This window comes from Furipterus horrens, unplaced genomic scaffold (genome assembly GCF_987537825.1).
Source record: "Furipterus horrens unplaced genomic scaffold, mFurHor1.1.pri manual_scaffold_1, whole genome shotgun sequence".
NCBI classification, from domain to species: domain Eukaryota; kingdom Metazoa; phylum Chordata; class Mammalia; order Chiroptera; family Furipteridae; genus Furipterus; species Furipterus horrens.
Window position 1 is genome coordinate 68,393,478 of NW_028327171.1, and position 13,057 is coordinate 68,406,534.

Consider the following 13,057-nt stretch of genomic DNA (forward strand, 5'->3'; position numbering starts at 1 on the left):
AGGTACTTTTCTAGACTAAAACAGAGCAGTGGTTGTCAGTCCAAGGTGATTTTGCCCCTTGGGGGACATTTGGTAACATTTGGAGACAATTTTTGAATGTTATAAACTGGGATAAGGGGTAGTTGTGCTTGCATGTATTGGGTGCAGACCAGCGATCCTGCTGAACATTCTGCAGTATGGAGGGCAGCCCTCAGCTTCCCACAGTAAAGAATTACTGGAACAATACATTGATAGTTCCAAGACAGATAAACCATAAAATAAAGAGTGATAATAGTTAAATACAGTATGTGCATCGAGTTTGAATTACAACTTAAAATTAAAAGTAATAGTGGCAGCAGCTATAAGAGACATTCTCAGGACAGGTGTGGGAAACTTGGTGCATGGTTGCTAGTGTTCACTATAGAATTATTGTTATTTTTCAGAGGTGTGATGTTACTATGGTTGTGAAAATGAATGCTTTTATTTGGATATGCATGCTGCAGTCTGAACTTAGTTTTAAATGATAAAACAAACAAGGTGCACACATATGCATATATACCTCTGGAGAGAGATAACATAATGTGATAAAATATTAACAATTTTTAACATAGAAAGGGATACATAAATATTTAATTACTATTTTTTCAACTTTTCAGTATGTTTAAAGTTTGTTCATTAAAGAAGTTGTGGAAAGTGCCATTTGATGTATTTTAACAATATGCACTTTGGATTTGAACAGATTGTTTCCTTAGACTTGGTTAGATACTGAAATTGTTTTCAACTGCTATCTTTAATTCTCTGTTATAAGGTCTTTGAAGTTGTGGAGATGTGTTTGCTGACAGGAGCAAAGGATTAGGCCATTTGACGTGTCACTCAATGAAGAACTGACGTCTTTGGCCAGTCTTTTATTTCACTTCTCTTCGTCCTTTGTTTTACCTAAATGGCTTTTGCTCTAGAATGTATGTGTGTGAGGGGTGGGGGGTGCATAAGATTTCAGACTGCCTCGCTGGAGGGAAGTCTTTCACTCCCACTGCTGGATCTAATTACCTGTGTGGTGCCTGTGAATGGGAAACTACCCAGTAGCTTTCAAAAGCTCTCCTTCAGGCACACAAAATAGGAAAAGAGATAAAGACTCACACTGTTTTGCTTTTACTTCAGCTATCTAAACCGTACCACAGCCACTTTCTAATCATGATATGATAACTCGAGTGACTAAATTCCTACTGTGGCGAAGCTGTAATCTCTCCTGCTCTCTCCTTTACCCTGCCATACATTCCAGGGCAATCAACAATTTCGCTGAAGTAGGACTTCCAGCATTGGACAGTTCATAAGCTGTTGCAACTTTTATTCAAGATACTGGGGTGCTCATACTTACTTGAGGATTTAATAGAGCAAGAGTTTGAAATACTGTGTTTTTTACAGCTAGTCAACATATTTAAATATTACCGATAGAAGGAATTTGTATGAGATTAAGTCAAGAAAAGTTCTGAAGAGAATCTAATTAAAGTAAGTTTCATGTAATTAAATCCTGGGTAAACAGCTGCAGGGATATAAATCCACTTTCTTGTCTTTAAGTGACTATAAATTGGTGATTGTTTATATTCATAGAGAAATACTGTCAGTGATTTTTGAGTTAAAATGAGAATAAAATACATTTTTACAAAATAAGGCTGGTGGTGGCTTAACGAAAGTGGTTTCTGATGAGGACAAGATGATGGATATGTATGATATTTTTCAGACCAGAACTAAGGACTGAAACCCACTTGAGATGAGTTCCATGATGGTATGGATTTTTAATTCTGCAGTTATGATGATATAAAAACATTATATGTCTTAAACAGGCATTCTGACTCTTGGCTTCAATCTATATGACTTTCATCAGAATCTGAATGACTTTATTAACTCTTCAAAAGTCTCTCTCTCTCACACACACACACACACACACACACACACTTAGCACAGTAGTATAAATGAATATTTATCATCTAAGTGAATATTACCAGGCTTTAATTTTTTTTCTGTGTAGAGATGAAATCACTTCTCAGAAGTTTTGCAAATGTTATATTAGCATCAACTTTCCAAATTAAGCTTGACTCTTCCAATAAAATTTCCTAAATTAAAAATGTTTCCAATGTGAAGCCCTATTTTGTTAGAAGAGCCTCACAAATATGTTCACCATCCTAGATCATTGAGGTGTTTAATATTTAAATTGGCCATTTCACAAAATTATATTCTAAAATCTAATGTACATGTATTACATGATTATTTTGAATAATTTTCATAAAAACAGGGCTGAATTATATATTTCTTACATCTAGAGCTGAAATATTTTTCTAATCAATATTTTATTTGGTGCTACAATAATTATGACAATTTAAATTGTAGATAGTCAAAATTTGGACTTTAATTTTACATTTTCTTGGAGTTCATAATATGATAATAAGACAAAAAGGTGACACAGAACAGTATATATCTTTTATAACAAAATGTGTTTGTATGGATACATAGACAAATAGACAAACAGAAGTCTGAAAAGAAATATAGTCAAAGTTTTAACAGTAATTATACACCAAGATAGGAGGCAGGTTGTAAGTTTTCAATAACATGTATTTAATAGTAATACGTGTATGTATGCCCTTAAAAGCCACTGGACACTTAAATTGCTTGATATTGGGATTCCATAAAGAACCTACATTTTCTAAAATATTAGTATATTTTTTGGACTAAAAATATTTCTGATTAGTCAAGGTGAAGTATTAGCTTTCATGCAGCACAGCCTAAATTATTCTTTCAAGGCACAATACCAAATAATGATTGCATAGTAGGTAAATTAATGACTCTTTGTCACTAACTTAATTAAATGATTTAACTTGCAACCTGGTTGTTGACCAGGTTGTAACAAAAGTGACAGTAGACATGTCAAGCAATTTTGATATATTCAACTATAGACAATAAATGGCAAGTGCAGTAATATTGGGAAAAAAACATCTTGGAAACCTTGTAGAAAAAATAGGACCAGAGACTACCTGGCAAACAGGTGAGTTGATGGCAAGCCACCATGAGCAGGAGCAGAAGAATTGGTTTAAAGTCTTGCTAAAGTGTAACAAAAAATGTAGTATATAACATTCAAACGTAAAGGAGATGAACGTAGCTTCCCCACTCACCTGAGCACAGTACTCAGAAATAAAGAGGTTCATTTTGAATAATGGTTCTGAGGTGGTAAGATGCCATGACTAGAATTAAGATGCTCTATGTGGGAGAGCACACACACATGTGGAGTCAGGAGGGGAGAGTGCAGACTGCATTATCATTGTTACATTGAAAAACACATAAATAATAACACAAATAGTAGAAACATCTTTGGTCATGGCCAAAGAGTCAATAAATTGTGTTAATATTAAAATACATGTATTTATTTGCCCTTCTTACACATGAGTTATTATTCTATGGCTACAAGTAGAAATGGGGTGAGGGAGTGAGCAGACTGGAAACACAACAGTGAAAAGCATGTCATAATATAAGTTTGTACAAATAGATTTGGAGGCAGAATACCAAGAAACTAATTCTAATTGGGGTATGGGAAGGCATCCCATGTAAGGTCATGTTTGTGCTAGATTTTGAATTACAGTTTTCTCTCTCTAGTGACAACAGACTCAGATAGGCATTTGCTGATGCTGTATGGAACATTTTTAAGCAAAAGTTACCAGTGACTCAAATATTTTAAATCTTTGATTGGAAAAAGAGACAAATACTTTAGATTCTGTGTATGCATATGGCAAATTTAACATTTGTGTGCTTCTTTCCATTTTCAAAGGAACAGAACACAGGAGATGTGGGTCAAAATTCCAAGGTCTGGTCATGATTCAATAAAAATTCTCCCAAACAGGTCGGGTCATGATTCAATAAAAATTCAATTTAAAACAAAAAGTTAATCTGAAAAATAATATTAAATCTAAATATTAATATCACACTGCTTTAATAACATTAAAACAACATACTATATCATAATAGTTGGCTAGTAATTTAGTCAAATCTGTGTTTCTATCCTGATTGCTCAGGATTCCCATTCTGAATATACTTGAGAGGATAACCCAGAAAAAACTTTTCAAAAGAAAGTAAAATGTCTGTGATATTTTAGCATAAATATCATAAATTATGAATTTATTTTACTTACGGCCTAGGTCTAATAAGAGTTATAACTAATCTGAATGGTCAGAAGCATATGGTGATCAACTGGAAGTATATACATGTTCATGCTGAGGGGGACATTGAGACTCAGAGAGCATTTCAGCAACTTATTTAACAGATGTAGCATTAACAAAATGTTTATTGGGGTTTAGCACTTCAGTAATAGTTGGAAACCTCAATATTTCACTTTTAACAATCGATATCAACCAGTAAGAAAATTAACTAGAAAACAGAAGACTTGAATAGCACTTGGAACCAATGGAGCTAACACATCTATGGAATATTGCACTCAAAGACAGAAGAATATATATTCTTCTCAAGTATACATTGAAAGCCCCTAGGACAATTCATATGTTAATCCATAAAACAAAACTCATTAAATGCAAATAAATGGGAATAATATATGTTCAGTAATCACATGGAATAAAATTAGAGAACAATAACAGAAAGAAAATTTGGAAACTCACAAATACAAGGAATTATACAATATGTTCCTAAACCAATAAGTCTAAAAGGAAATCACCAGCAAAATTAGAAAACACTTTGTGAAGAATAAAAATGAAGACACAACATACAAAAAGTTATGGAGTAGAGTAAAAGCAATTCTCAGGAAAATTTATAGCTATAAATGCCTATACTAAAAAAGAACATCTCTCATTAATGACCTGACATACTACTATAAGATACTGGAAAAAGAGAGCAAAGCAAACTAAAGCAAGCTGAAGGGAGAAAATAATAAAATAATAATAATAAATAATAATAAAGATTTAAAAAAGAAAATAAATGAAACCAAAAGATGATTCTTTAAAAAAGTCAATGCAGTCCTTTAGGTATATTGATCTAAATTGGAGAGGGAGGGAGGGAGGGAGGGGGAGAGAGAGAGATTCAATTAGTAGAATCAGAGATATAAGAGAGGATAGCGCTACTAATTTTACTGAGATAAAAAGCATTGTAAAGGAACGCTGCAAACAATTATATGCCAATATAGTAAATAACTGAAATGAAATGGGCAAATAAAAAAAAACACTATTAAAACTGAATCAAGAAGAAATAGATAATTAAACAGATTATGACAAAGTGATTAAAATAGTAATCAAAAAAATACCGAAAGAAAAGGCCAAAACCAGATGACTTCAGTAATGAATTCTACCATATATTTAGTATAAAATTAATAACAATACTTCAAAAAGTCTTGTAAGAAAGTGAAGAAGAGGGAAACTTTCCAATTCATTCTATGAGGTCAGTATAACCCTGATACCCTAAACCAAACTAAGATGTCACAAGAAAAGTAAATCATGCATGAATATATCTTGTGAAATTGGGTACAAAAATCTTCAACTAAATATAGCAAGCAGAATTCAGTAACATATATACAAAAATTATGGACTATGAACAAATGAATTTATTACAGGAAGTTAAGGCTGGTTTAGGATCCAAAATAATACACCATATCAATGGAATTGAAACCACAATTAATACACCATATCAACACAATAGGAACCAAAAACCATACTATGTTCACCCATCCAGACATAGAAACAAAATTTACAAAATTCATTACTCATGATAAAAAACATTAAAAAGTATATAATGGTGCTTCAAAACTTATGGACATCTACAAAAACCCCACAGTTTGTATCATGATAAATTATTTAAGGCTAGATGAGTTCCTCCTAAAATCAGGAACAAGTAAAGGACATCTGCTACATCCACTTCTATTTGACAGTGTGCTGGATGCTCTGGCCATAGCATTTAGGCAAGAAGAAGAAGTCAAAGACATTCAATTGCAAAAGAGGATTTAAAACTATCATCTTAAGAGTTGTGATGGTCTTGATTATAAAACATCCTAAGGAATCCTCTAAGAATTTTATTAGAATGAAGTAAATTCTGTAAAGCTGCAGAATAAAAGAACAAGACACAAAAAAATCAATTTTATTTCTATATAATTACAGTGAATAACCAAAAATAAAATTAAGAAAACAATTCAATTTACATGAAAAAGAATAAAATATAAATACATTTAACAAAAGGAATGAAAAAATTAAAATCTAAAAAAATACAAAACACTGTTAAAAGAAAGAATGAAAGTTTAAACAAATGGAAAAAAAAACAGCTCATGTTCATGGATCTGAAGATATAATATTGTTAAGATGGCAATATTTCCTAAATGGATCTAAAGATTCAATGCAATCCCTGTTAGGATCCAACTGACTTCTTTGTAGCAACTGATAAGATAATTTAAAAATTCATATATTATATGGAACTAAAAATAGTCAAATAATATTGTAAAAGAACAAAGTTGGACGCTTCCTATTTCTCAATTTTAAATCTTACTGCAAAGCAACAGTAATCGAGAAAGTGTAGTACTGACATAAGTTAGATAGATTGATGAATGGAATTGTGAGTTCAAAAATAAACCTGTGTGTCTATGGTAAACTAATTGTCAGTAATGGTACCAAGACAATTAAACAAGGAAAGCATAGTCTTTTCAACAAATGGTCCTGGCACAAATGTATGTTCACATGCCAAATAATTAAATCGGATTATTATCTCACAATATGTACACAAAGATTAACCCAAAATAAATCAAAGATCTAAATGTAAGGGCTAAAACTATACAAATCTTAGAAAAAACATAGGAGTGAATCTACATCATCATAGAATTTAACATGGATTCTTATATATGACACCTAAAGTATGAGCAACAATAGAAAAAAATAAATAGCGCTTCATAAAAATGGAAAACTTTTGTACTTCGAAGAATACGAACAAGAAAGTAAGAATGCAACCCAAAGAATGGGAGACAATTTTTGCCAATCATATATCTGATCAAGGTTTTGTATTTGAAATATATATATAACACTTAAAACTCAATAATAAAGAGGCAGATAGCCCAATTAATAAGTGGGCAAAGAATCTGAACAGACATTGCTCCAAAGAAAATATATAACATCATTGTCATCAAGGAGCTTCAAATAAAAACCACAATGGAATACCAATTCCCATATACTAGGGCAGCTATGATAAAAAGTACAGACAATGATAAATGATGAGAAAATGAAAAAATTGGATCCCTCATACATTGCTACTGGGAATGTAAAATGGTGCAGTCACTTTGGAAAATACTGTGGCAATTCCTCAAAATATTAAAGAGTATTATTTGACACATCACTTCCTCAAGCAAAGGAAATTAAAACATGTCCTCAGAAAAGCTGGAGGCAAATGTTCATTACTGCTTTATTGACAACAGACCAAAGGCAGAAACAACTCAAATGTTAATTGCTGAATGGATAAACTAAATGTGGTATATCTATAAAATAGAATGTTTTTTAGCCATAGGAAGAAACAAAGTATGGATATATGCTGCAACATGGATGAACCTTGAAAACATGCAAAGTGTAAAAAGCTAGTCACAAAACTCCATATATTATACCATTAAACTTATACACTTGAAATTTATAAATTTTTATTAACCAGTATCACTCCAATAAAGGTAATAATTTTTTTTAAAAAAATTCAGAATAGACAGTTCTATGGAGACAGAAAATAGATTACTGATTGCTAAGGGCTGGTAGGATTGAAGGCGTAGATATGGGCAACTGCTAAGAAATACAAACCTTTTTTAAAACTGATGAAAATATACTAAAATTGACTGTCATGAAAGTTGTACATGAGAATTCAATAACAATTGTATACTTCAAATGTGTGAATTATAAGGTGTGTAATTATACCTAAACAAAGCTCTTTAGAAAAACAAGATTTGAGGCATCCACCAGACAAAATCTGTGGTTATATAAAATAATTTCGTTTTACAGTTTTATATTACCTCATGATTTTCAAATACATTATCTTACTTAGTCTTAGAGACAACCATGAAAAAAAAAATTAAACTGCATAGTAGTTTATGTAGCCAGCAATAATCACTCAACATTTATGTAGCGGTTTACTTGAAAAAAATTAATGATATATAATGCACACTAACCTATCATATCACTGGACACAGAAGAATATTGGCTTTGGGTAGTGTGTACACAATGCAATATGTAGACAATGTATCATAGAATTATATGCTTAACATTTATATAATCTTATAAACCAATGGCACCTCAATAAATTTAATTAAAAAGAAAAAAAATCAATGATATAAATTAATATATTTTTAAATATTTTATTTATTTTTTAGAGAGAGGGTAAGGAAGAAAGAGAGAAGAGAAACATCAATGTGTGAGAAAAACATCGATAGGTTGCCTCCTGAATGACCCCAACCAGGGACCTGGTCCACAATCCAGACATATGCCCTGATTGGGAATTGAACTGGTGACCTTTTGGTTCACAAGCTGAAGTCAACCCACTGAGCCACAACAGCCAGGGCTTGATGTTCTTTTAAAAGTTCAAATCTTATTCAAATTTAAAATTTAAAATGTCTGTATAGTTAAGCGCAATTAAGCAGTCCACAGGTTTCTGGATAAGTTCCACAGTTTCTGTTTTTGTTTCTTTTTTTAAATTTGAGTCTGAATAAAGATGAAGAGAAGGCCAAAAGGAGATTTACTTTTGGAAATTCAAAAATTTGGTTCCTTTAAGATCCCAGTCATTCTAGGATAACACTTCCCATAGTTGTTCCACTAAAGGATTTTTGAAGAATATTTATTTTATTCTTGTTCAATTCAATGATGAAATATGATGTCTATTTTTATTACATCTTTTTTTTTTAAGTGAAAGAGCTATACAAAAGCTAACTATCACTCCAAATATTATTTCTAATGAAAGATATCTGATAAAAAAAGTTATGGAAAATTAAAAGGGAGTCATGATGAGTCCTTTGCACACGTCTGTACTAGATCCCGCTTCTGGGGAGATGATTTTAAGTACATTATGTACAACCTGTTTTTGTGGTAGTTACAAACCAAGGCTTTTGCCTTTGCAACAGGAAGAAGCTAATTGCCATTTTAAGCATTTTTCTGGCCCTGCTGAGTTAATTCCATTACAGAAAAATTCCAAACAAAGGTAATTTCTAGCAGAGCACCCTGATGCTACATCTTCCTTTGCAGTTTCTTCTTTTTGAACAGCAAGACTGCTGAGTGAAAACGGAAGAATCCCTTTACACTGTTAGGCTTACTTTTCTCCAAAGCACAGGACTCCATAATAGTCTAATCATGCCAGGAAGTCATAGAGGGAAAAAAAAGAGATTTCTGCACTATATCTAGACAATTTATACTTTGCTTTTCTGTTCTCTTCTCTTTCTTTACTATTTAATTCATAAACTAAAACAGATTCATGCATGCTTATTCTTTATAAATTTGACAGATTAATTTCATGTAAATACATGAGTTTTAAATTCACACACTCAGAATATATTGAAGGGAACAAAAGCTAGTTTTAAATTAGTCAATTACTGATATTGTACTGTAGAGAAAGAGTTAAGAATCAATCTCAACTTCTAAATTTGTACATCTGGATAACCTTAACTCTTTTGTAATATAGATGGCTTGTTTACTTACAGATTATTTTCATAAAAGTATCTATCCATAATAAAAGTGTGAGACCAAAGCACAAGTTCACAAAAACAATATAGTTAACTGATTGTACTATTTTTTGTGTGTTCAGATTCTAGGATTCACTATTCTCCAAATGTTTTGTTAGTCAATAGTAGATATGAAGTACTATTCTGAGTCCTTGAAATAAATTGTTAGTGGGAGAAACAAACAAATTGATATGTGGGAAATGCTCCAATAGGTACATGATTCGTCGTCGTCGGCAGCCGTCCGTCTCGAGAGACGATGGTGTAGCTTCTTAAGAGTCTATCTGCACCGCCGAGAATGGCTGTGCAGTCCGACTCGGGAGTGACACGGTATCTGTCTCCTCCCGTGTTGAATCGACATCTTGCGATGTCGCTGGAGTGTCCTCTCCAGTGAAGCTGAAGCTACAGAGCCTGGGCAGGGTGATATGGAGGGTCTGCTGTTGCCCATGCAGCAGACTCCCCCTCTCTTCGCAGCTGAAGGATTCAAGGGAAAGACGGAGTCAATACAGCTTGGCTTCAGGTGCACCGCAGGAGTTGCCGGTGTTGACTACAACGTCAAACTGCCTTAGGGACTCCGGCTCCGGATTTTCTGTCGGGGTTTACTCCCCTAGCCTTTCCCCTGAAGAGGTATGCCGCAAGGCAGCGGAGGTTTTTTGGAATCAGAGTTTTCCTTCTCTGATGGTACATGATTACAGTAGAAGGAAAGGAGAAGGAAAATAATTTCTGACTAGTTAAATTTGAAAGAAATAATTTCACAGGGAAAAATATACACAAAAACACATGTACATAAATGCGCAAAAGGACACAAAAATAATTTCCAACTATGGGCAACCAAACTTGAAGTAGACATGTGACAGCTTTCTGCATCAAGAAAGGATGGGAAGTTCAATACGGCCCTACCTGATGATCTTATACCTATTCAATCCCTCAATTCAAGTGTGTGGACATAGCAGTGCTGGGGCTAAACTCAGAGGATTCTTCTTTAATCCAGCTAAATAATTTCAATTTACTCAATCAATAACAAGTCAGTAGGAAGTTAACAAAATTTTTAAGCAGAGGGCTATGGTGGCAGTGTGGAGAATATATTAAAATTAGGTTCCAAAGGCATAGGAAAGAAGTTACTGCAACAGTAACTATTCAGATAATTCAGAAGGCCACAGCTATGGGCAACTGGTGATCAGCAGTTTCATCACAACAACATGCCTACCCATGTATCACATCTCATGCAGAGTTTTTTAGTGAAACATCAAATCATCCAGGCAACTCAGCCCCGCTACAGCCCAGAGTTGGCACCCTGCAACTTCTGGCTTTCCCCCAAACTAAAATCACCTTTGAAAAGGAAGAGATTCCAGACCACTATGGAGATTCAGGAAAATACTGTTGGGCAAGTGATGGTGATTGGGAGAACTATGTGAGGTCCCAAGGTGCCTACTTTGAAGGGGACTGAGGCATCATTGTCCTATGTACAATGTTTCTTGTGTCTTGCATCTTCTTCAATACATGTCTCTCTGTTTCATATTACATGGCTGGGTACCTTCTGGACAGACCCTGTACAGCTGAGTACTCTGGACAAAATCACTCAACAATGCTGACTGGCACAATAACAAGTCAAGGTTTCCCCTCATAGCAGGGCTTTCAGCAACACTGATCAACCCTTACAGATTTGTCATCAGCTCTGCCTTTTATTTACTTCCTTGCTTGTCTGTTTTGACATATTTGTCACAGTCCACAAGTAATCTATTCAAACACGTAATGGTAACCACTGTAACAGAGTGGAACTACTAAACCTAATCATGTTGCTTCTCTACTTAAAGTTTTTTAGAAGTTATAGTGGTAGTAGTGAGGATGATGAAGATGATGATGATGATAATGATGACGATAGATCAAGTCTAGAGGTAACCATGTGAGTGGAATCACCATTTTCAAAATGTTTTTTATTTTCATAAACCCTATCCATCAGAGTAGTATTTCATAGGTTTATATCTATGCTTTAAATTTAAAACTCAGAAATTCATTTTCCCTTGCATGTACTACTCACATTTAATTTTTTATTTAATGAAAAGGAGACATTATTTATCATTCCCAAAGAAATGAGCACCAAATGGATTTTTGACCTCATGTTTATTTACATCACTGTTAGACAAAAATGGTTAATAGAGTAAGTTTCAACATGAAGACCAACACCTTTTCAAAAGTACATAAGATACTTTGATGAAAGTATAAATGTCCCCTTCTTACTGCTCACCTTATTTTTATTATAGGGCTTTTCAACAGTAAGCTATTCTTGAGATTTAATCCTCCTCAGAAAAATAAGACTCATAAGTTAACAAAATGTTGACATAATAGAACTTCATCCAAGATGAATAATACATCTGACATTTTGAATCTTTAAGGGGGCTTATGATTCAGGATCACACAGCTTTTTAACTTTACATGTCATTGTTTTTGCTTCTACATTTACGTCCCTTTGTATTCCAATACCTGAATTTGTCTCTACTTCTCTAACTCTGAAATTCGTTAGCACACGTGCTAGTCTCTGGTTTGCCTTTCCATTAGCATAGGAAACAAATGGCCAGAAGAGATTTTTAGAGCATTCAGAACAGGTTCATTAGACCAACTGGAAAGCTAGAATTTCCCTAAGTTAATAAAATTTTTCAAGATTCACCTAGTAGATCTTTGGCTTCAGGCCATTTATTTATTTATCTACCTACCTATATATCCATTTACTTATTCATTTTTATTCTTCTGAATTAATGAAAAGGTTTTCTTGTTTCTGAGCACTTTCACTTTTGGCTAAAAGGAAGTAATTTCTTCTGTTGTATATTCATATGAGCTGGGCTTTGGGAAGCCAGGATATGGTAGGTCAGTCAAACTTCTTGATTCATTAATTTTTCTCTTTATCTCTTCTTCTAGATAAGGTTGTTTTCCTAATCAGCAGTATATGGTCAGAACACTACATAAAAATAATGAGGAATTTTACCATAGGTGTTCAAGGAGATTCTTTTAAGCAATAACTTTCACAAAATTATAAGACTCACTCTACTGCTTTTGTCTTCTTTGCCTGTCTATAACAGGTAGTGAGAGCACCATTTGAATGATGTTACTTTGGATTTATAAAGGGGGTGCCGAAACCTTTTAGAATCTACCCTGTTTGTAAGTCAAGAGGCTTCTATATATACTTAAGGGGAAAAACGTGTGTACCTCATGAGCAACTGCAGTATGTTTTTCATGTCGGAGTGTTAATGGAAATGCCTCAGGTATTAAGCTAAAAAGTGAAATAATTATGTCAATTAAAAACATTAATTGAGGTAATTGCAAGGAGATCATAGTTCATATAGAATTTAGTTATAATTTATACAATTATATTAAATT